This window comes from Tachyglossus aculeatus, chromosome X4, assembly GCF_015852505.1.
Source record: "Tachyglossus aculeatus isolate mTacAcu1 chromosome X4, mTacAcu1.pri, whole genome shotgun sequence".
Lineage (NCBI taxonomy): Eukaryota > Metazoa > Chordata > Mammalia > Monotremata > Tachyglossidae > Tachyglossus > Tachyglossus aculeatus.
In genome coordinates this window covers 38593033-38619344 of record NC_052098.1, presented here as the reverse complement: position 1 = coordinate 38619344, position 26312 = coordinate 38593033, and the positions used below count along the sequence as shown (strand labels likewise).

Genomic DNA, 26312 nt, shown 5'->3' with positions numbered 1-26312 from the left:
TGATAGCATGGGTGTTTGAATTTCAAAGTACTTACACAGATTAATGCCTTCAAACCAAACAACATTAGCTCAATCAGATGATACCATGAAACACAATCTTACCAATATTCAGAAGTTCTCTGCTAATATTAATGAGCACCAGCAACTGGCTAGGTGTTTCAAGAATGCATTCCATAACCCCACAGAGGGCATATGAGTACTTTCATATTCACATATCTGCCTATAGGACTTAAAATGTCTTTTTCATTTCCCCTAATAGACTATATCAATCAATCAATCGTATTTATTGAGCACTGACTGTGTGTAGAGCACGGTACTAAGCGCTTGGGAAGTACAAGTTGGCAACATATAGAGACAGTCCCTATCCAACAGTGGGCTCACAGTCTAGAAGGGGGAGACAGAGAACAAAACAAAACATATTAACAAAATAAAATAAATAGAATAAATATGTACCAATAAATAAATAGAGTAATAAATACGTACAAACATATATACATATATACAGGTGCTGTGGGGAGGGGAAGGAGGTAAGACGGGGGGATGGGGAGGGGGAGAAGAGGAAGAGGAAGAGGAAGGAGGGGGCTCAGTCTGGGAAGGCCTCCTGGAGGAGGTGAGTTCTCAGTAGGGCTTTGGAGGAAGAGAGCTAGCTTGGCAGATGTGCGGAGGGAGGGCATTCCAGGCCAGGGGGATGACATGGGCCGGGGGTCGACGGCGGGACAGGTGAGAACGAGGCACGGTGAGGAGATTAGCGGCAGAGGAGCGGAGGGTGCGGGCTGGGCTGTAGAAGGAGAGAAGGGAGGTGAGGTAGGAGGGGGCGAGGTGATGGAGAGCCTTGAAGCCGAGGGTGAGGAGTTTCTGCCTGATGCGCAGATTGATTGGTAGCCACTGGAGATTTTTGAGGAGGGGAGTAACATGCCCAGAGCGTTTCTGGACAAAGACAATCCGGGCAGTGGCGTGAAGTATGGATTGAAGTGGGGAGAGACACGAGGATGGGAGATCAGAGAGGAGGCTGATACAGTAGTCCAGACGGGATAGGATGAGAGCTTGAACGAGCAGGGTAGTGGTCTGGATGGAGAGGAAAGGGCGGATCTTGGCAATGTTGCAGAGCTGAGACTAGCTGGTTTGGTGATGGCTTGGATGTGAGGGGTGAACGAGAGAGCAGAGTCGAGGATGACACCAAGATTGCGGGCTTGTGAGACGGGAAGGATGGTAGTGCCGTCAACAGTGATGGGAAAGTCAGGGAGAGGGCAGGGTTTGGGAGGGAAGACAAGGAGTTCAGTCTTGGACATGTTGAGTTTTAGGTGGCGGGCAGACATCCAGATGGAGATGTCCTGAAGGCAGGAGGAGATACCAGCCTGGAGGGAGGGGGAGAGAGCAGGGGCAGAGACGTAGATTTGGGTGTCATCAGCATGGAGATGATAGTTGAAGCCCTGGGAGTGAATGAGGTCACCAAGGGAGTAAGTGTAGATCGATAACAGAAGGGGACCAAGAACTGAACCTTGAGGAACTCCCATAGTAAGGGGGTGGGAGGGGGAGCCTGCAAAAGAGACTGAGAATGAACGACCGGAGAGATAAGAGGAGAACCAGGAGAGGACGGAGTCTGTGAAGCCGAGGTTGGATAGCGTGTTGAGGAGAAGGGGGTGGTCCACAGTGTCGAAGGCAGATGAGAGGTCGAGGAGGATTAGGATAGAGTATGAGCCGTGCCACAGCACCTTTCAGTACAAATTCTGTCCTGTGGATCACTAGGAAAACAGTCCACAGTGAGGGATGATTTTGTAATCTTCATTCATACGTTCCCTCTTAAGCTCTGCAAAGACTTGGCTTTGGCTGGGGGCACAATGTCCTCTTCTTTTTGCATGAACAAAACCCCAGAAAACATAAAAGGAAGCCAAATTACCTAGCTAAAACAGCTGACTAATCATCTGTGTGGGCTCCTTGTTCACACCCTGTGGGAATGATCTCTACTGTTTGCATTTCACTAAAATGATAAAGCAATGCTCACTTGGCCCTGAGATCCAAGTCTGAACAGAACAGTCCTTCACCCATCTGCACGTTAAAGGAACTGAATTTTCTGCTTTCAAACCTGCCATAAAACGTCTTTAGCTCTATGCACTTTCTTTGTTCTGCATTCCTGACCACTGTGCCTGGAGAGAGAAGGCATTTGGAAGTCAGACCACTGGATTTGGTGATTTATGTTTTCATGTAAATGCAGCTTAATGCTGACAAAAGTTTACACGGATGGTTACAGTTCTCAAACCAAGTTGACAAATGGAGGAGAGCCAGGTCATGGGAGGTGGAGAAACTGGAGAGACTGTGAGCTATTGCGCTTTCTAGGTAAGAGAAAGGCAAAGGAAAATTAGAAAAGCTGAGCAAATGTTTGTACCTTTTGTGTTGTTTACTTTTAACAACAAAGGCAGGTGTTCTGTGATAGATGTGCTTTTGTTTTGTATTTTGAAAGCCCTTCTTTACAATTGGAAATTAGCTCTAACAACACTCAGCTGGTAAACTTGAAAACACAAAGGCCCTAAGAACTATTTCCTTCAGGAATATCTCTCTCACTAATTCCCAGTCTGCACTCATCCCCAAAACAGGGAAATGTAATAATAATAATGATGATGGTATTTATTAAGTGCTTACTATGTGCAAAGCACTGTTCTAAGTGCTGGGGAGGTTACAAGGTGATCAGGTTGTCCCACGGGGGGCTCACAGTCTTAATCCCCATTTTAAGATGAGGGAACTGAGGCACAGAGAAGTGAAGTGACTTGCCCAAAGTCACACAGCTGACAATTGGTGGAGCCAGAATTTGAACTCATGACCTCTGACTTCAAAGCCCGTGCTCTTTTCACTGAGCCACACGGCTTCTCCTAGTAGTGAAATGTAGTGAAAACTGCATCTGAGGTGAATACAAGATTGTATGGGAAGCTGGGAGAAGCAGGCAAAGGGGCTTGCAGCAGAGTTGTGTCCCGTTTTGCTGGGTCATCCGAGTTGCCTAAGGCTCTGATAATCAGCTTTGCCTGTCAATTAAGGATGACACTTGCTTAACAAGAAGGAAGATTAAGATGAGAGCCCAGACCAAAGCTTCAGAAAAAAGGGTTAATGGCTCTCTTGACTAAAAACAAAAAAGGACCCAAACAGAAATGTTTCAGATTTTTTTTTTAAAAAAAGATCACCATGCAATGATCAACATAAAAATAAGGACTGTTCTGTTGTAGGGTGGCCTTATGCCCAGTGGAGATCCTGGCCTGCTGCAAACATTCTTTCCTGATCCTCTCCACCTGTCCGCCTAATGTCCACATTAATATATAGTCAAGATCAGCCAACAGGAGCTCATGCTAACAGGGCTTAAATTCTTCCAGACACAAGATTGCTGAAGGTTGTTCTGGGCGGGAACTCACTTGTCCTGCTGGTTTAACAAACTGCATGTGTGTTTCCCTTCAGGACCCGATGTAAGGCACATTTATCCCATCAAACCTGAGTCTGAAAAGTGGGGTTGAAATACAGATGAATACAGGGTTTGTTGTTTTTTTTTTATAAAGCAGGCTAAGGTCATTTTCTGAGACTGACATTTTGCTGGGAGTTTTTTCCTAAGATGGGCACCCAGATATCCCTCAGATGAGTATACTTTTTTTAATCAATTACTATTCGAAAGAAAAACATTGTAGATACAGAACTGCTCTGCACTCTAGACTCCCATCTCTTTTCCCTTCCCCTCTCCACCCCCTTTCTTTTCCTTCATTCAATTGTATTTACTGAGCACTTACTGTGTGCAGAGCACTGTACTAAGCACTTGGGAAGTACAAGTCGACAACATATAGAGACAGTCCCTTTTCTTTCTCACTTCTCCACTTCTCAGGCTGAGCCAATAGGGCACCCTACATCCTGAGGGACACATAGTTATCACATTCCAGTCACTAGGCACCCAGGAATGGAAGTGCAGACTATATATGCCAGACTGTTCCACGGTAAGGGTGGTGACACTTGGACCAATGTGGCCCTGATAGAAGTGGAGCTGCAGTATTTCCCTGAACACAATAACAGACACCAGCTCACAAAGGATAATAATAATAATAATAATAATAATGGTATTTGCTAAGCACTTACTATGTGCAAAGCACTGTTCTAAGAACTGGGGAGGTTACAAGGTGATCAGGTTGTCCCATGGGGGGCTCACAGTTTTAATCCCCATTTTACAGATGAGGTAACTGAGGCACAGAGAAGTGAAGTGACTTGCCCAAAATCACAAAGCTGACAGTTGGCGGAGTCAGGATTCGAACCCATGCCCTCTGACTCCAAAGCCCGGGCTCTTTCCCCTGAGCCACACTGCTTCTCAGAGAGGATGCGATCTCTTGTATTTATCCCCTTCCAAGCAAATTCTGACAACTTCATCCATTCACACGGCTGTGCGTGCCAACAGGTAGATGTGATGTCAAGCATCCATTTAGTAACAGTATTCAGCAAGCACCTACTTTGTGCAGAGCCCTGCACTAAGCCCTGGGAAAAGATACACTCAGGTGAAAATCAGATATAATCCCTGGCCATCCAGAGGCTCACAATCGAAAAATAAGGGAAGGGAGAAGAGACCTGGGGTGGAGACAAATAGGAGGTTGCAATATGAAAACAAAAATGATATGAGATGAGGGCGACGATATATACAGAGTTTTGAACTCCTCAAGGTTCAGAGTCCAACCCTCACAGCAGGTACTCCAGCCTTCCTCATATCCTGAACGTGTCAATAAGGCACGTTGCCACTAGAGAAGCAGCATTGCGTAGTGGCTAGAGCCCGGGCCTGGGAGTCAGAAGGTCATGGGTTCTAAACCCAGCTCCGCCACTTGCCTGCTGGGAAAGGTAGGGGGCTGATGCAGTAATTCAGCTGAGAGGTGATGGGAAAATGAGGAAGTTAAGAGGGAAGATGAAGAATTGTTTTGCCATTTTGAGTTTAAGGTGCTGTCAGGCCATCCATGTGGAAATGTCCCAGAGGCAGGAAGAAATGCATGATTTTGGAAGGTAGGTGGGTGGTTGGGGCTAGTATGGTAGATTTGGTACTCATCTGCATCCATCAACTGATCAATCAATTGCAATTATTGAACACTACTGTGGGCAGAGAATTGTACTAAGCATTAGAGTACAATAAAAAAAATGGGTCAGCATGTTCCCTACCCACAAGGAGCTTACAGTCTAAAGGCATAGAGGTGGTAGCTGACCTATAAGTGAGTCTTGTGGGACACCCTCAATTAAGCATTGGGGTGTGGGGGGTGGCGGCAGAAGGAGTAGCAAAGGAGATTGAAATGGAGCAGTCAGAGAGGAGAACAGGTGGGGGTGGCGGGGATTGAATTTTTTTATTTAAAAAAAGTGAAAAATCCATATCCTATCACGGGGCCTGTACCATGCAATAGCCTTGTGCACTGGGTGTGGGAGATGCTTCCCCCAACCTCCAGCCCAAGGGAAAGAGAAAGCGGAAGTACCAGGTGCTGGCAGTTGAGTTTTGATGCTGGATTTACATCATAAATCCCTGCTTGACTCACAAGCTCTCAAACCTGTGGTTTGAGGTTTTCCATTTTTAATCTCAACACAAAGATGAACTTGAGTGGGACTGTTTCTTTTAGAGGTGTAAAATATATACTTTCTCCTTGTTTTCACCCACAAGCACAACTCAGTAATAGCTAACTCTCTCAGAATTAGTGCACGGATATGAAAATATGTGCAGAAAAATGCTTCGATACATACGATACCAACACAGGCATATTTTTGAAATCTTATCTATATAAAGATCATTATTTGCTTTCCTTTTGTTCTTTGCCCTGCAGGATGGAATCAGTAGATATAGGTCAGTGGGACTCTATTATAGAGGAGTGTTTCCTTGGGCCCTTCGACTGGCAGCAGCAGCAAGAATTCATTGTCATAGTCGACGCTTCAGGCCAGGTGGTGGTTTTGAACCACTTTTCCCCACTTCAACCAGGCTGGATACATTTTTGTTCCCTCTTTTTTTGCCTTGCCTCTATGTTGGTGGCACAGTGTGAATGATACATTTAGGCAGTAGGGAGGGGATTGGCGGAGGTATGAATGTGCTTCCTATGTGTTGTCAGTGCCTGAGGTGGCCATAATAGCCATTGCTATTTAATAATAACTCTGGTATTTATATGTTTACTATGTGAAACACTGTAAACTCGTGGGCAGGGAATGTGTCTGTTATATTCCTATATTGTACTCTCCCAAGCGTTTAGTACAGTGCTCTGCACACTGTAAGCATTCAATAAATTCAATTGACTGACTGCTAAGTACTGTACTAAGCACTGGGATATATATGATATAAGCAGATAGGACACAGTCCCTGAACTACATGAGGGGCACAGTTTAAGAGGGAGGGAGAACAGATATTATATTCCCATTTTACAGATGAGGTAACAAGCACAGAGAAGTTAAGTGTCTTGCCCAAGGTCACACAAAAAGCAAGGGGCAGTGCTGGAATTAGAACTCAGATCCTCTACCTCCCAGACCCATGCTCCTTCTACTACGCCGCACTATTTAGCTTTCCAATCCCACACATCCCAGTGTTTTCTTTTTTTTGTACATGTTTCAGCATCGCTGCTTAGACGTGCGTTGAAATCTCCAAAGATAATCAGTTTTGTCAGACATTGGTGCTGCTGAGATGAGTCTTTCATTGGATCCTTATACAATCATTTTTTGTCCACATTGCTAGCCATTATGATGGGGGCATACATACTGATGACTGTAGCATACAACTACTGTGTTAATGCTGTGGTACAAACATCTTTTGTGACTTTTTGGATTTAAGCAAGCTGTGTGAACTCCATGGAAACACCACAGGATCTAAGCACCAGGGCTGGTTGGGAGGTCACATCTGGCTTTGTGAAACTGTACATTAAGTTTCTAACAATACTATAAATGCACCTTTCTTGACCAACCATGGAAAAAAAAAGGCAGCTATATTTTCAAGGGGACGACTATGGGAAAACAAAGTCAAAAATTTGCCAAATGGAGATAGGAAATAATTGGCAAGGAGAGACTTTACCTCTCAATTCCAAGGGGAAAGGAGAGAACAAGTACCACAATTATTATTAGGATTTAAAAAACTGATCGCATCTTCACGAAGACACCAGTTTTCCTAGCTGCTCTTTCAGATGTTATTACTAAATATACTTTGCAAAGGACAGAACAAAGGAAAGAGGGAATTGAGAAACACACATACACACACATATTAGTGGTATCTATGACTCTGCAGAACACAGAGTGCCCTTTCCTCTCCATCCAAACTGCTACCCTGCTCGTTCAAGCTCTCATCCTATCCTGTCTGGACTACTGCATCAGCCTTCTCTCTGATCTCCCATCCTCGTGTCTCTCCCCACTTCAATCCATACTTCCATGCTGCTGCCCGGATTGTCTTTGTCCAGAAACGCTCTGGGCATGTTACTCCCCTCCTCAAAAATCTCCAGTGGCTACCAATCAATCTGCACATCAGGCAGAAACTCCTCACCCTCGGCTTCAAGGCTCTCCATCACCTCGCCCCCTCCTACCTCACCTCCCTTCTCTCCTTCTACAGCCCAGCCCGCACCCTCCGCTCCTCTGCCGCTAATCTCCTCACCGTGCCTCGTTCTCGCCTGTCCCGCCGTCGACCCCCGGCCCACGTCATCCCCCTGGCCTGGAATGCCCTCCCTCCGCACATCTGCCAAGCTAGCTCTCTTCCTCCCTTCAAGGCCCTACTGAGAGCTCACCTCCTCCAGGAGGCCTTCCCAGACTGAGCCCCCTCCTTCCTCTCCCCCTCGCCCCCCCTCCATCCCCCATCTTACCTCCTTCCCTTCCCCACAGCACCTGTATATATGTATATATGCTTGTACATATTTATTACTCTATTTATTTATTTTACTTGTGCATATCTATTCTATTTATTTTATTTTGTTAATATGTTTGGTTTTGTTCTCTGTCTCCCCCTTCTAGAGTGTGAGCCCACTGTTGGGCAGGGACTGTCTCTATATGTTGCCAACTTGTACTTCTCAAGCGCTTAGTACAGTGCTCTGCACACAGTAAGCGCTCAGTAAATACGATTGATTGATTGATTGATTGATACCAAATTGGTTCATTTGTAATAATCTTGCTTGTAGAGACCATGGATGCCGCCAAGTAGATTCCAAGCAATAAGTATCCTGTGGAGGTGCAGGGTGTCGTGAAGCTGTAGTGACCAGCTGACACCAAAAAGAAAACCCAGGCAGAGACACCGGGATGGGCTAGAACCCCTCACAACCTGACCCAATGCCAGCCCTGCCGGGCCTAGGTGCAAGCCTGGCTGAACCGAAAGTCCAGGTCTCATTTCCAGGTGGTGCAGCCACTTACGGCTGGTTGTTTCCTTTAAACATGATGTCCTTGTGCGAGTTGTCTTAGCAGTGAAAGAAGCCACCTGGAGGGCAGTCATCGTAACTACTAATTCTACTGTACTCTCCTGCACTTAGTACAGTGTTCTGCACACAGTAAGCATTCAATAAATATAAATACCACATACTAAGCACTTATGACAGGTAGACCAATGGGGAAAAAATACAGCAGCTGATTCCCTTAAATCATGCCCTGGAATTTTAGTTTGGCCCACTCATCTTTTCCATCTCCCATAGTTCCTTCTTTTCTCCTGCCTCCCTTTCTTCTTCCTTTACTGCCAGCCCCAGCCTGTCACCTCCACTTCCTTCCCTTTGTTCTTTCCTCCCTTTTCCTCCACCCCTCCATTTCCCTAAAAGGTCCCTCCCTCTTCCTGGCTGTGGCCCAACCTGTGTATCTCTGGGCCTGGCTCCACCCATTAGCTTCCAAACATCCCAAGGCATTGGGAAGCAGAGTGCTGGTGGAAAGAGCACAGGCCTGGGAGTCAGAAGACCTGGGCTCTAATCCTGGCTCTGCAACTTGTTTCTTGTGTGACTCTGGACAAGCCACTTAACTTCTAAGTGCCTCAGTTTCCTCATCTGTAAAATGGGAATTAAATCCTACTCCTTCCTTCTGAGACTGTGAACCCCATGAGGGGCAGGGATTGTGTCCAACATGATTAGTACAGTACTCTGCACACAGTAAGTGCTCAATAAATACAACTGATTGATTTTCTTGCATCTACCCCAGCACTTTTTTTAAAAAAATGGTATTTGTTAAGCACTTTGTGTTGGGCACTGTACTAAGCACTGGGGTAGATACAAGCTGGGGTAGATACTGGGACTTCCAGTCTTAATCCCCATTTTACAGTTGAGGTAACTGAGGTAACCTAGAACAGTTAAGTGATTTGCCCAAGGTCATACAGCGGACACGTGGCGGAGCCAGGATTAGAACCCAGGTCCTTCTGACTCCCAGGCCGGTGCTCTATCCACTAAGCCATGCTGCTTCTCCAGTACAGTGCATGTCACATAGTAAGCACTAAACAAGTACCATAATTATCATTATTCTTCCTGAGTCCCGGGATCTTGATTCTGATGACAACCTGAGCCCCATCTTTCCCTCTCCCCTAAACCCCAGCTCAATCTGCCCCACCCCGGGTTCAATGGTCCGGCACCTTCCCACCCCCTACCAGGGCTACTTGGCTTCCCAAGGGCCTGAACTAGAAGCTTTCTAGACCCTGATCTCAATGACTGATCTCCATATTAACACCCTACTGGTCAACTCTAGGTAACTGTTCTCCTCAGGACTCAGTCAGAAGAGAGTATTTCCTTCCTGAAAGATAATGGAGTATCAACTACCCCCTAATTTAACATCTTTTTGACTTTTACAATGATCTGGTCTAATAATAACAACAATAGCTAAAATATCAGTTCAGAAAATTGGCTATTTGGGGCAATGTCTGCAGCATCAAAGCCCTTTTGTGCACTCTCCAAAGGTCACTGATGTAACCTATTAGAGTCAGGAAGGGGAGAGCAGGAAGGCAGCCATCTCCAGTGGAAAAAAGTCTCATAAGTCTAACAGCTGGTGGTGGCAGCCTGTCAAACTGAGGAAAGTTAATGTCAAGAACAGACACTCTGCAGTCTCTCACTGTTATTTTTGCATGATTATTCCCAGGTGTTGCTGCATGCTGAGCAGTAGCCTTGCTATTTATCACACAAGAGATGCTAGGAAGGGAAAAGGATGAAAATAAAAGCGAGTTATTTACCATGGGTAGCGGCACTTAGTGTACATAATCAGAGGACTGAAAAAAACCTGCAGAAATAGCTCAGCAATATTTTCTTTTTCTTATTTCAAGGGCTTTCTGAGTGCTGATTAGCAATGAAGGCTGTGATGCTGGAGTGCCGTTTGGGCAGCTTTCCATGGTTGAGAGTTTGACTGTATCAGGCAGGGATGTTCTCAGTACCAGAAAGCTGACAAACTGAAGAACCCTTGCCAAAGAAGGGATGGTAAGTGCTTTGGTGAGCACTTCTACCCTATCTGTGCACCACCAAAAGGGAGGAAAGAGCAAGGCCAAAAACCTGCACACCTCATTAACAGCGAGCAAATTCCCCTTCTGTTTTGGGGATAGTTGGAGACACTGATGGTTGGCTGTGTGCAAGGAAGCAGTCTCTTACCTGTAACCACAGATCTCCCTGCGAAGCCCGCAATGAACGCTTAAATCCCTAAGCTTCTCATCTTGCCCATTATCAAGGGAGGATCTGGGATTTCATTCAAAGAAAATATCCTGACCTTTTCCTATCCCTGGAAAGAGGTTGTCTTACACAACACCAAAATAACCCATGAGTTTCTTACTGTATTTTGGATTCGCCTATTTACGGCACTGCCTAACCCCCGGCTTCCCAGCCTATTTCCTGGAATGTGACTTTGTTGCCGTTCACCTGCTTGGCATTTAACTGGCCAACTTTGCATTACATCACTGCTTCTGAAGTAGAGCTGAGGAAGCTTAGGAACTCTGCCTGCTCAGTACTCCCTTTTCTTCCAACTTCTTGCCAGAACCTGAAGCCCCGTCCCAAGTGGCCCGCCCTAACTCCAAATGTGTTTCGGGCATCTCTAGCTCTATCCCAACCCAATCTCTCTACCCAAAGCAGTGTTTCTGAACACTGCAACCTAAGGGATTTGAACCTCAGAGCTGGCTGGCTGAACAGCAAAGCCCAGATAACTCCTCTAAAACCAAAAGTAGACTCATGGGGCAGGATATGACACTCTGAGGGGTTGTTTTCATCCCTTCCCTCTTCCACCCACCCTGATGCACTCCCACTTCTAGCCAATATGGTAGCGGTTGAGATGCATGGAATCTTATCAGTCAATCGAAAGGATTTACTGAGTGCCTACTGTGTGTAGAGCACCGTATTAAGCACTTGGGAAAGTGCAATACCTACTCAAAACCCCCTTTGCAACCCCAAATCACCTCAATCAATAGTGTTTACTGAAGTTCATAAACCTTGCACCGCTACATATGCCTCCATGGGCTGTGGCTGGATCTCTCTCCAGCTATGTGCTTTCCTCTACACATAGCTTCCCCTCAGCTCTTCAGATATGGATGTCTTCAGCATTTTGCTCTCATACCAAAAGCCCTCCACTTCCTGCTCCGAGCAAATTCTGTATCCCCTCTCCCACCCTAGCCCCTAGCCTGAAACCCTGAGCTGGTACTGGCTAAACTCCCAGTGATGTCACTATCCTCCAAGGGCCTCTGTCTCCACCTGGGTCTCTTGCTCATTCCCTTGGTTTAAGACACCATAATGATCAAGCAACCAGTCAGGGATCTGAGAAAGTAATAATAATAATAATAATAATGGCATTCATTAAGTGCTTACTATGTGCAAAGCACTGTTCTAAGTGCTGGGGAGGTTACAAGGTGATCAGGTTGTCCCACGTGTGGCTCACAGTCTTCATTCCCATTTTACAGATGAGGTAACTGAGGCACAGAGAAGTTAAGTGACTTGCCCAAAGTCACACAGCTGACAGGTGGCAGAGTCGGGATTCAAACCCATGACCTCTTACTCCAAAGCCCGGGCTCTTCCCACTGAGCCACGGATCCCTGTCCAAGTGCCTTCCCTCAAACCATAATCAATCAATCATCAATCGTGTTTACTGATTGATTACTCAACCCTTGGGAGAATATACTAGAATTAGAAGACAAAATTCCTGCCCTCGAGGAACCTACAATCCAGTGGGGAAGGCATATACTAAAATAAATCACAGATAGGAAGCAGGAGGAAAAGTAGATATACTAGATATGTACATGAGTTGATACTTAAAGAAAAAGGCATGTAAATGCATGTGTTATGGGAGGGTTGTGAGAACTTAAGTGCTTACGTGGTGCAGAAGTGCTAAACAGGCAGTGGGGGGGGAGGGACATAAACAGGGAAGATTAGAAATTAAATTAACCAAGGAAGGTCTCCTGGAGGAAGTGTGATTTCAGAAGGTGTGAAAAGGGTGGGGATTCCTAGCAGGAGGGAGGGAGGGAGTGGGGGAGAGGAGAACAGGAAACAAACAGTAGGTTAGCTTGAGAGAAATAAAGCTGGAGAAGACAGTGAATACGTGGAATAGATAAAGCTAATTGAGTGCTTGAAAGTCAATGGTCAGAAGTTGCTGTTTGATGCAGAGAGTAATGGGTAATCACTGGTTTGTGAGGCATGGGGAGAGGTCTACAGAACGACTCTAGAAAAACGATCTGGGAAGCAGAGTAAAGGATGGTCTGGAGAGGAGAGACTGGAGGCAAGGAGAACAGTGGGGAGGCTGAGGCGAAAGTCATGGTATGAAGTGCTTGGATCAGCATGGTAGCATTTGGATTTTGGTAGGTTTAGACTGGAATCTAGTTTGAGAAGTGACATGTATGCATTGTGAGCTCTTATTGAAATGACTGATTGAGACAAAACTTTCCATCAGCTAGAAATCCAAGTAGGGGAACATGTGGAGACTTCTAGACTTCTCCCATCAACCCCTGATCAGCAGGTGCACAAGATCTCTTTAGGCAGTATGTCATCATGGCCCTGACCTCTTCCCCCAAGTAAAGTTGTCACAGGTCTCAGGTAGGTGTGGTGGTGTGTACCACTGTACACATATTCGTTGTGGGCAGGGAGCGTGTCTACCAACTCTCTTATACTGTACTCTCCAAGCACTTACTACAGTGCTCTGCACACAGAAAGCACTCCATAAATATGATGGATTGATTGGGATATATAGACACACACAGACAGACTTATGTCCACCCCTCCTCCTGGCCAGCTACATACACATCCATCCTAGCCATTAGCTTCGTAGAGGCTGTTGACTGATTGTGTTGCCTGCAGTCCTCCTCAGAGTCTTACAAGGTCTCCCAGAGTTGGAGGTGTTCTTTGCTAATAAAGTCTTTCAACATCTTCTAATGGTGAATCAAGTAGCCCTTTGTTCTCATCATCAATAATGAAGTGTGGTACAATTTGCACCATACTAAAATGAAGAGAGGGTGAATGAGGGGCTGACCCTTCTGTTGGTCTTAACCATTCTCAATATGAGGCCCTGGATTGAAAGACTAAAGACAATGGACACTAGCTCTCTGGGTATGGCAAACACTGTATCCCTCAAGCCCACCACCGACTCTCACGCCTCTGACACCTTGCTCATGCTGTTCCCCAAGCCTGGAACTCCTCCTCCCTAACCAAATCTTCATGGCCACAGCTCTCCCCACCTTCTCCTCCAAGAAGCCTACTCTAATTAATTCTCAATATCCCAGTCACATCAACCCAACATCCAGCCTTAGGACTCCTCCTCAGCACTTATGTATGCTTTTATGGATTTGTATACGTATATATTTACTTGTACCTTCAAGTATTGACTCAGCTAGTTCACCTTGATGTATTACTTTCTGCTATATTCTGCTCCTACTTTTCTGTAAATATTCTGTCTGTCTTTCCTATTAGCTTTTAAGTTTTTTGAGGGTGGGAAATGTATGTCTGTTGGACTCTTCCAAATGTTTGAGAAGCAGCATAGCGTAGTGGAAAGACCATGGGCCTGGGAGTCAGAAGACCTGGGCTTTCATTCTGGCTCTGCCATTTTCCCGCTATGTAACCTTGGGCAAATCACTTACCTCCCTGTGCCTCAGTTTCCTCATGTGTAAAATAAATGGAGACAACACCAGTTCTTCCTCCCTCTTAGACTGGAAGCCTAAGCCATGTGGGACAGGGACTGTGTCTGATCTGATTATCTTGCATCTCCCCAGTGCTCAGTACAGTGTTTGGCACAAAGTAAGAACTTAAATACTATAATTATTATTAGTACAGTGCCTAATACTGCATAGATGCTCGACAGACATCATTGCTTGACTGAATGACAGTCAATGTGAAGAGGTGGCTGAGTAGCACAAACCCTTACTAGAGGTGAAATGGGGCATCAACCACAAGAAAATCTCATTTATTCAGACCTTACTAATCTGGACTGAGATTTTTCTCAAGCAGTACTATAACTATAGAACTTACTGTACAAACCAGCCAAAGAAAAAGGTTACCAAATAAAAAGAAACAGAATTTGATAGGGGAGATCCCTGCAAAGTATACTCAGGGAAAAGGAGGGTGAGGTAGACACAAGGACAGGTTGGAGTCAAAGAGAGAGAAGGCCCAGACAGGCCTTCTTCATAAATGCCCTTCTGATTCCAATCCAGAAAAAAATGTGGGTAAACAGAGGGTCCACACTAGAGCATCTTCTAACCCTCTCCTACCTATGCCCAAAGAAGTGGCCCAGAGAGAGGTGGAGAGTTGAACAGGGTTAACGGTCCATCACTGGTGCTTTGCCCACCAATAAAGGCTTAGTTCTTTTCCATTTTCCTTCCAGAAGATTGGCCTGACCCCATGACATGGGGCTGTCCAGGTAATCCCCTGGTTTAGATGAGTCTGCCCTATCCCCAGAACAATCAAACTGAAGATGCACACTCTGAAACCTTTGCCATGGCCTTTTGTACATTTCCTGCTTCCTTTCAAAACCAAGGATGGCTTGGCTCTAAGAAACATCATCTTGAGCACATTCAGTGGCAATGTCCCCCATTCTCCCACTTCACCCTTGAATTTTCACTCCATTGACAATTCCACGGTCCATCTGGCTGTTTGGAGAACAACAACAACAAAAAGCCTCTCATACACTTGATAGAAATTCAAATATTTTGCCAAATACAAATGAAAAATAAACCTCATCTAAGCTCTCCTAAAATCGTGAAATGCCTCTGGCAGGTCGATCAAAGTGTGTAGATTCATCCAAATCCTTTGAAGAAATGAAAGTGGAGTTTATCAACTGTGATTTATAAGCAACACTGATTTAGCCGAGAGATAACACTGCTGTCTAATCATTAGTAGTCAGACAACAGCCATGCGAACACATCAATTATGGGCCCTGCCAAAAGCCCTTGAGATCCTGGAGATTCACAGCCAATCCTCTGTTTGACAAGCTCACATCAAAAAGAATATTAATAAGAGGAGGAGCAACGTGAAAGCTTGTCAGAGTAATGCAGCCACTAAACAAGGCTGGTTTTTTCTTCTCTGCCTTGAACCGGTCCATGAAAGACGCTGGCATCAACTCAAAGGATGGAGCTGCCAATTGCCTGGAAAATGTTTTTCATTAACATATGGGAAGTTGTAATGGTCTGCAAAAGTGCTACTGGAGAATAAAGACAACAAACCTTTCCCTGCATTCCTTTTTAAAAGAATCGATCACACAAGTGAAATCATAATTTGAATATTTTGAAATTAACATCTTTACCCAGGAGCATTCAATGTCTTTTCTTTTCCCTCCAAATCAAAGTCCTTGGAGTCATAAACAAATTAGTCAGTCTAGGAGACAGTTCACCCACCAGAATTGACAACTAAATTAAAATAACTAAACAAGAAGTGCTAACAGCCAGTCATCTTTACAATAATTTATTTGCTTCTTCAAATGAAATAAAGTCCAGTTGACTACATTCAAAAAACAAATAAAAAACCAAGATTGGTGACTTTTTGTTTGAATTTCTCCTCTCCACCCAGCTTTGAAAATGACTTCCACCCACTTCATACCACTACTATTCTAGTTAGCAAGCTCTCAAAACAAATGCATCAAAAATATCTGTAGAAAAAGTTCTTTCTAGCACAGTAGTGATCTCAGTTACATCAGTTATCAACCTTATGCACCAGTTTGGCAAATGATAGGCTAAATGATAATATTTATTAAGCACTTCCTACTGTGTGCCAAGCACTGTGCTGGTCCCCGGCATAAATACAAGATAATCAGATCGGACACAGTCCCTTTCCAACATGGGACTTTCTATTTAAGTGTTAGAATGAGCAGATCAACTGCAGGCATCCTCCAGCTTAATTTCTAAAATGCATGAATATGTGCCACGATACAAAAAGGTGGAGGGATAGAAAGGGGAGGAGAGAGAGAGCATTCATCCCATGGCCAGGAAACATGCATGTACTATAATATACATGGATGCTGCACCTCATATTTCCTGAGTTTTATCAGTTTTCATCATGAGTTAACATTGTTACCCAGGAAACTGAAGATTAGACCTCATATTTCCAACATAGGGGTGTTCCAAGTTGCTCACCCTCTGTAAGATCCACAAATGGGAACCACATTGATTCTTTCCTCCCCCCAGCTATAAAAGTGGAATTGGTTTGGCATTACTGAATTCTCTCTCCATTTCCCTAGAGGCAAACCATTTCACTAGGAGTTTGGGATAAAGAGAACTTCAGGGTGCAGTGGTGTGCCTGTTAATATTCTGGCAAATATTTTAGATTTCATCAAAATACCATATTTACCAAAAAACTCCTTCAATTTGGTTTTCTCTTTATTATAATAATAATTACTGTAGTATTTATTAAGCATTTACTATGTGCCAGGCACTGTACTAAGCGCTGGGGTGAATACAAGCAAATTGGGTTGGACACAGTCCCTGTCTCACGTGGGGCTCACAGTCTCAATCCCCATTTTGCAGGTGAAGTAACTAAGGCCCAGAGAAGTGACATGACTTGACCAAGGTCACACAGCAGACACCAATGATGCATTCATTCAAGTAAACTTGTCTCAAAATGAGCTCCCCAAAAGAATGAACAGTGGAGAGGAAGTAGAGCCAGAAAAGGAGACTAAAAAGGAGCTATCAGAGAAGTAGAGAGAATCTGAAGAGTACTGTTGGTCAACGATTACCAAGGGAGAGTTTCTGGAAGGAGGAAGTAGTCCACAGTATCAAAAGCAACAATAAGACTAAGGATTGTTAGAGACTGTATTTCCTCCTCTAAACTGTAAGCTTCTTGTGGGCAGGGATCATGTCTACCGACTCTGGTCATATTGTACTTTCCCAAGCACTCAGTACAGTGTCTTGTACAGTGGAGAAGTTGAAGATAGTTGGAAAGAGAGAGGAGGAGGTTGAGAGCAAATATTTTTAAGAGGTAAGAAGGGAGGTGGTTCAGGACCCAGGAAATAGAACTATATTTAAGAGCAGGCAAGAGACCTCTTGGTAAAGAGCTGGGAGAGCGGAGAATGTCTATAGAGTGAGGACATAGTGGAGGTGAAGAGAGAATTTATTTCCCTTATTCTAAAAAAAATCCTATCTTGGACACACCGTACTCTCCAGCTAATGTTTCATACCCCAGGTTCCATTCCTGTCCAAACTCCTTGAATGGGTTGTAACCACCGCCTCCACTAACTCAACAGAGTTAGAAGCATGATTCCTGCCCTCAAGGAGTTCACAATCTAGTGAGGGAGATAGACATCAAAATAAATTACAGCTGGCTAGGAGGAAAAAGAAAAAGGATATGTAGAGCAGTGAGTACTGAAGACCTAAGGAATGTAAGATGCATAGAGAAAAGGAGAAGTCAGGGCTAGCAAAGTAAATTTGGATGACATCTATATAAAGGTAATAATTAAAACCATGGGGACAGATGAGTGTCCCATGGGAGTGTAAAATGAGAAAAGAAAGGAACCCAGAACAGGGCCTTGGGGGACACCCACAGTTAGAGAGTGAAAGGTAGAGGAAGAGTTGATTCAAGAGACTAAGAAAGGGCAGAGAGGGTGCTAATTAGGCAAACCAGGAGATAACAGTGTCAGTAAAACCAAACTTAGATACTGTTTTCTGGGAAAGGGCTAGGTCCACAGTGTCAAAGACAGCCAAAAAGTAAGAATATATGGGTGTGAGAACATGAGTGTTAAGGGTGGTTGTTGGGTTGACGCAACTGGGGAAGTTTGGAATTAATCAGGGAAGGTTTCTTGAAGGATTTAGGTTTTTAGGAAGGCTTTGAAGATGGAGGGAGCTGTGGTCTGGTGGATTTGAAGGGAGAGAGAATTCCAGGCAGGAGTAGTAGCATGAACAAGGGAATGGAAGCAGAAGAGTCAGGAGTGAAGTTCAGTTAAAAAAAGTGATTGGGAGGACACTGACCCTCAAAACTTTATTTTGGGTCTCCTCTCTTCGCAAGGTTCTCTCACTCCCTTGGAGAGTTCATCCACTCCCACAGCTTCAACTATCACCTACGTACAGATGACTCCCGAATCTACCTTGCACACCCTAAAATCTCTACATGGATGTCCCATAGTCATCTCCAGCTCAAAATGTCCAAAACTGAACTCTTCATCTTCCCTCCCAAATCCTCTCCTCCACCTAACTTTCCCATCACAGTGACGCTTCCTCTTTCATCCCCCATATTGTCTGTCACCAAATCTGTCAGTTTCCCTCCATGACATTTCCAGCACCTGCCAGTTCCCCTCCCTCCAAATGGCCACCACACCAGTCCAAGCATTTATCGTAACCTGGTTTAACTACCGAAACAGTCTCCTCACTGATCTCTCTCCCGCCACTGTTTCCCTTCTCCAGCCCATACTTTACTGGGTGTCTCCCATTCCTCAAAAACCTCCAGCTATTGTCCATTCCTCTCTGCATGAAGCAGAAACCCTTTCCTGACCATTGGCTTCAAGGCACTTAATCAGATCTCTCCCGCTTACTTTCCAGTCACTTAATAATAATAATAATGATAATAATGGCATTTATTAAGCATTTACTATGTGCAAAGCACTGTTCTAAGCACTGGGGAGGTTACAAGGTGATCAGGTTGTCCCACAGGGGCTCACAGTCTTCATCCCCATTTTACAGATGAGGTCACTGAGGCACAGAAAAGTGAAGTGACTTGCCCAAAGTCACAGAGCTGACAAGTGGCGGAGTCGGGATTTGAATCCATGACCTCTGACTCCAAAGCCCATGCTCTTTCCACTGAGCCACCTCCCTCTACACTCCAGCTCGTATTCTTCATTCCTCTCAGACTAACGTTCACCGTGCCCTGTTCTTGTCTCTCCTATTGCCATGCCTGCCTGACCGCCCTGCTTTCTGGAACTCCCTCCCCCTCCACATCCAGAAGATCAGTACTCTCCCCATCTTCAATGCCCTCCCAAAACCGTATCTTGTATCTGCCCCAGCGCTTAGTACAGTGTCTGGCACATAGTAAGCACTTAACAAATACCATTTATTATTATTATTGTATCTCCTCCAGAAAGGCTTCCCTGACTAACCTCTCATCTCCCCACCTTATTCTCCCTCCCTTCTGCATCACCTATGCACTTGGCTCCATACCCCCTAAGCACTTTGATACTCACCCCACCCCCACTCCTACAGCACTTAGGTACACAGAAATATTCTTTTATTCTATCTCTTGGCCAGTCTGTAATTTAAAATCTGACTCCCCCACTAAATTGTAAATTCCTTGAGGGCAGAGATCGTGTCTGGTGACTCTAGTAAACTCTCCCAAGCACTTAGTAATAATAATAATAATAATAATAATAATAATAATAATAATAATAATAATAATAATGGCATTTGTAGCTTCCAACTTACACTCTCCCAAGTGCTTAATAAAGTACTCTTTGTATAGTAAGAACTCAAGAAATCAAATTGAATGAATGAAACAGAAATATCCCTTTCTGGTGTTTGCAAGTGTTGCAGATGAGACACACACCCCTGGCCTTTTCTCCAGCCTGGAGAGTGAGCAAGCAGCAGAGGCTCAGCCAGCCCTCCTATCTACACTCACTCCCTTGGTGACCTCATTTGCTCCCACGGCTTCACCTATCACCTCTACGCTGATGACCCCCAAATCTACATCTCTGCCCCTGCTCTCTCTCCCTCCCTCCAGGCTCACATCTCCTCCTGCCTTCAGGACATCTCCATCTGGATGTCTGCCCGCCACCTAAAACTCAACATGTCCAAGACTGAACTCCTTGTCTTCCCTCCCAAACCCTGCCCTCTCCCTGACTTTCCCATCACTGTTGACGGCACTACCATCCTTCCTGTCTCACAAGCCTGCAACCTTGGTGTCATCCTCGACTCCGCTCTCTCATTCACCCCTCACATCCAAGCCGTCACCAAAACCTGCCGGTCTCAGCTCCACAACACTGCCAAGATCTGCCCTTTCCTCTCCATCCAAACCACTACCCTGCTTGTTCAAGCTCTTATCCTATCCCATCTGGACTACTGCATCAGCCTTCTCTCTGATCTCCCATCCTTGTGTCTCTCCCCACTTCAATCCATACTTCACGCCACTGCCCGGATTGTCTTTGTCCAGAAACGCTCTGGGCATGTTACTCCCCTCCTCAAAAATCTCCAGTGGCTACCAATCAATCTGCACATCAGGCAGAAACTCCTCACCCTCGGCTTCAAGGCTCTCCATCACCTCGCCCCCTCCTACCTCACCTCCCTTCTCTCCTTCTACAGCCCAGCCCGCACCCTCCGCTCCTCTGCCGCTAATCTCCTCACCGTGCCTCATTCTCACCTGTCCCGCCATCGACCCCCGGCCCACGTCATCCCCCTGGCCTGGAATGCCCTCCCTCCGCACATCTGCCAAGCTAGCTCTCTTCCTCCAAAGCCCTACTGAGAACTCACCTCCTCCAGGAGGCCTTCCCAGACTGAGCCCCCTCCTTCCTCTTCCTCTTCCTCTTCTCCCCCTCCCCATCCCCCCGTCTTACCTCCTTCCCCTCCCCACAGCACCTGTATATATGTATATATGTTTGTACGTATTTATTACTCTATTTATTTATTGGTACATATTTATTCTATTTATTTTATTTTGTTAATATGTTTTGTTTTGTTCTCTGTCTCCCCCTTCTAGACTGTGAGCCCACTGTTGGGTAGGGACCGTCTCTATATGTTGCCAACTTGTACTTCCCAAGCGCTTAGTACAGTGCTCTGCACACAGTAAGTGCTCAATAAATACAATTGAATGAATGAATGAATGGACCATAGGGACCTGCTGGGCAGGAGAGAAGCCTCTCTGCCATGGGGATTGCCAATCAACTCCTCCTCCTCTAGCCGGCCAGGAGGGTGAGGAAGTAATAATAGTTATGGCAACTGTTAAGTGCTTACTTTGTGCCAGATATTGTAATAATAATAATGATAATAATAATAATGGCATTTGTGAAGCACTTACTATGTGCCAAGCACTGTTCTAAGATCTGGGGTAGATACAAGGTAATCAGGTTGTCTCTCGTGGGGCTCACAATCTTAATCCCCACTTTACAGATGAGGGAACTGAGGCACAGAGAAGTTAAGTGACTTGCTCAAAGTCACACAGTAGACAAGTGACAGAGCGGGGATTAGAACCCATGACCTCTGACTCCCAAGCCCGTGCTCTTTCCACTAAGCCATGCTGCTTCTCTAGTACAGTGCTCTACACACAGTAATCACCAAGAAACTCGGCAACTGATTAATAGAAGCAGATATGCTTAGAGATCTGAGTTCTGCAACCTGCCCACTCTCCTTGGGCAAGACACTTAACTTTTCTGGGCCTCAGTTTCCTCTTCTGTAAAATGGGGATTAAGATTGAGTTCCATGTGGGACAGGGGTGGTGTCCGAATCTGATTATTGTGACTCTACCTTATGCTTGGCACGTAATGAGGTCTCAATAAAGACCATCATTAGCATGAGAATATATAAAAATTCAATACAAACCTTCTCCTATCCTGTTATCTGGGGCTTCTCCCTTGCCTGGCATCAATCGCCTCTTGTCAACCAGCTACCAATGACCACCCTCATCTTCAATGACCACCTCCCAACCCTCTAGGCCTGGTGAAATTCATCATAGCCCCAAGTCCTCCAAGATGGGGCATCAAGAAAGGTCTCACACCTTGACCCCCACTGAGTGGGGGTGGTGCAGCAGGTCCCCTTCCTACAGGCAACACTCAATTGCACATGCTCTGAGTAGTTTTCAACTCTATCCTGGTCCTGGGCTACATCATTACATTACTGATTTACCCCCCCTCTACACTAAGCTGCTTGTGGGCAGGAAACATCTACCAACTCTGGTTATATTGTTCTCTCCCAAGCACTTAGTAGAATGCTCTGCACACCATAAGCATTCAATAAATGATTGGTTGATTGTTGAGGACAGAAACAACCACTGCCTGTAGACTTCCCTATAAAATATAGTCAACTATACTCCTGGGCAAGAAACAAAATACACTGAGCTCTCGGAGAACACAGGGGTTACATTCTTGACAAACTCCGTGGTAAGGAAACTAATGTTATGACTATAGCAGTCCCGCCTTGATTGGCGCCATATGCATGCGCAGAACCATTTCTTCCAACTACGAATCAGTGTCAGAAGAACGTTCCCTAATTCCCTAACAGCTTTCTATCCAAAACACGCAGTCCAAACATATGTTGTGGGAGAACTAAATGTACAGCTGATTGCAGCTCTCCCTGTTGCTGCACAACTTGAACAAATTAAGTTGGTTTTTATTTTTATTGGCTTAATCTTGAATGTTGCAGCCACACAACAAAGTAGAGTATATGGCTTTCTCTGTTGCATTTCCTTTTGTGTGAAGACACAGTCAAAAAAAAAAATTAAGCAGCTAAACAGCTTTAAAAGCTGTAAGTGTAGAATATGGTACTTCAAAATGACTTTGCTATCAAATACTTGAAGAGAAGCCATAAAGGAAAAAAAAAACCTATCTGAAAAAGAAGCTGTACTTATGCAGGGGCTAATGACCATCTAAAGGAACGACTGTGCTTGGTTACATCCTCTTTTAGATTCACAGCTGCAGTTTCACAAGAGCAGCCATACATCATAATCTGCAGCCATTTTAGGCTAGCCCAGTACTTCAGAGAGCAATACAGGCAGTAAAGAAGTGCTAAACAGTGAATGAAAGTTTCCATTCAATAACAAGTTCATTTTGATCCCAATGATTGGGGGAAAAAGATTCACAGTATTACAGAGGATTACAAATAAGAGAGAGAGACCACTTTATCAATAATAGCAAGTGACAGAAAAGTGAGATTCCCTTTACTTTATATACAGGGGAAGCTCATTATAGCATCTTGATAGGTACGGCGTCAGTTAACTATATTATCGTGCTCATAAAAACATCAAGTATTAATTACATTCTAGGGTCCTCCACACAGTTTTATTGATTTAATGGACATGATTATTTAATCTTATGCTTCACTCTACCCACCTACATATGCTATTCGTACTATGATTTATGGTGACATTTTACATAAAAGTTATTTTTTTTAAGTCTGTTGTGGGGTACTTTGAAATCTCTGATCTTCATAATTAAACCTAACCATCTGGACAAAAATCTTCATTCACTAAATTAGTCACAGATTTTGTGGGCAAGCTGAGAAAATAAATGCTATACTCAGTGCTAGATTTACAACCACATCCACCACAGCACAACACTCTCTCCAATTATGCACACATACTGAGGCTCAAATAACATAGATTTAACTATAGCTCAGTGCACAACATATTTTTGCAGCTTATTAATATTATTCACTAGACCCTAAAATGGGTTAAAGCAGATTTACAATGAAGCATACTTTTTTCATCACTAGCATTATCAAAATAGCATATACTTAGCACCCACTATGTGCAGAGCATTGTAGTAGGTGCTTGGGAACATATTCTGGAAGTAAAAAACAAACAAAAGTAATCTCAGTCCGTGCCCTTGAGGAGATTATCATCTAATGGGGAGGAGAGCAGCACGGAGTGCCAAATAGATCATAGGCAAAAGAGTAGGCATGTAGATATAAATGATAAATATAAAAGTAGACACCTAGATAGATTTTAAATAGATAAAACCCTTGAATGTGTAGGTAGCTGACTCAGTGACATGGTCAGGAAATGGGATGATTAATCGGGGAATGCCTCTTGAAGGAGGTACCTTTTTTAGGAAGTCTTTAACGAGGGGAGGAAGAACATCAATTGGGGAATTTGAGGGGGAGTTCCATGCTGGGAGAGGAGAGGAGTGAAGTCGGTATGTGGGGGGGGGGGTGGGCAGGGAAGGTGTGAGAAATAGATTGTAATTGGGAGAGACAGTTAGAAAGTTATTTTGGGAGGAGCAGAGTGTGAGTTGAGCAGTAGCAGAAGTGAGAAGATAGCTAAGAGGGTATTCAATCAGCAAGAATTCAGACAAAGAAAACAGTGACTATAGCCTAAGACCACTTTTTTTCCCCCTACTTGCCCAATGATGACGCACACTTAAAAATAATATTTTGTCCAAATGTATGAGACAAGCACTATCAAAAGAAAAAAGTGGACACTAATTCTAGAATATGTCAATTACCATGAAATATGTACTTTTACTTTAATGCACTAAATTCATTCGAAACTTTGTCCTGAACATATTTCACTGGATAAATACCTGGAAAGGGAAATCCAATGTGCTAATGTGACTCAGCATATAGAAAGACCTGAAATCAAGTAGGGACCTGTGATTTAAGGTCACTGCCTAGCTGGTAAACATCTGCAAATATTCTATTATCTCCATCAATTTAAAACTGTGGAGGCTTCTCAGCTAGACGAGATACTAAATACAGTCTCTAGAGCTGTACGACCCCAGGTAAGTGGGGAAAAAGACAGTTTATGCAAAAGAATTATGCGCAAGGCTGTTTTAATATTAGCTGCGCCTGTGTTTTCATTTGTTATAGCTCTCCAAAGAGATGATTTTACACGTGTGGATTAATTGACAGAATTAATTTTCAAGGAATTTCTAAAAATGAGAATCATTTTTTAAACAGGAGAAGAATTAAAGTACAGACAACACTAAATTAGACAATAAAAATAAATAGAGGTGGGGCAGGTGCATTCGCATTTAAGATGTGGATAAGCTCACCTGACATACTTACCTTTTATTCTACTTTGAGACTTATCCCGATACTAAATTTATCTGAAGAAGCAGCATTTTTGTGTGCTTTTAAAATGAACTCACTAAGCCACCCGGGTCTGATTAGAATGTATTTGCTAGGCATTTTTTTCTCCTTTGTTTCTCCTCTCTAAAACTAATCAAAACAGAGACACGTTTCAGTACTGGTAAGAATTTCTAGCAAAGATTAAAACTTGTTAAACCCAGTTTCATGATTGAAGAGCCTTTGAGCAGTCATAAATACTATCACTGGCCATTTTTATCTTAATGAGTTGGATCTGTGTCAGCAATTTCCTCTACCTTTTATCGGTCCTTCGGTTTCCACAGTAGAATGAAGTTTAACACTGAGTGAATTTTAAACAATTCCTCCATCGAGAATTTTCACCTTTATTTGCACTTTTGGGGCTTCATCTAACTGCCATTATGATAAGAATATACAAGACACATACAAATTTGACTTAATAAGATGACTAAGTCATGTGGAACTACTGATGATAAAATTCAATTTCCAAATACATTTGGATTTACACCTTTTCCTTTTCAACTTTATTAGGAATGAAATGAGAGCTTAAGAGTTTAAGCAATGTATTTGATAGTCTTAAAAATTCAAGCCACCTAACACAGGAGAGTCTGAATAAAATTTACACACATCTATAAGAGCATCAGTAATGAACAGCAGACTCTATAAACGACTAGCTGAATCCTCTCCCTGCTTCTGCTGGCCACCGAAAATATAAGTTTGACAGGGGTTTTGAAAAAATAAAGACTGTCTGCCCATGCTCATCCATCCATTTCCCCCCATTAGACTCCTTCCAAAAGAAAATCTTGATGATCAGGGCAGCCAGGCTGATCTTGCCAATGCCATGCAGGCTTTAAATTGCTATACCAACAGAATTCCAATTCTAGCACACCAACCAAGGTAATTTCTTTTTTTTTCCGGGGTCACTTGTAAACACTGCTTTCCAATTTTTAACATATATAATGTCAGGACTCAATTTACCAAGTATATAATTTTTTTTCTTTACCTGCAATTTGCCAGGGTTGTAATTTTAACATTTCAGAAGGAAATGGTCTTTTCACTGCCAGCATAGAAAACTGAAAGACCCACTCGTAGACAAATATGCTTATAATTATCCTGTGAAAAACAGGCCATTTCTCGGATTACATTTAGAAGTTTATAAAGGGCGACGGTTATATAAAGAACAGCAGTTTGAAATGAGGCGCTTGGCTGATATAAAAATGGTTTTTGGTGGGGTTTTATTTCA

At 43.9% G+C, this 26312-nt stretch overlaps 1 protein-coding gene across 7 annotated transcripts in view; it reads right to left on the bottom strand.

Moving 5' to 3' along the window:
- The window catches only part of ZNF608 (zinc finger protein 608), a 132992-nt gene that overhangs the window by 85566 nt on the left and 21114 nt on the right, over positions 1 to 26312 (bottom strand). The window lies entirely within an intron of this gene.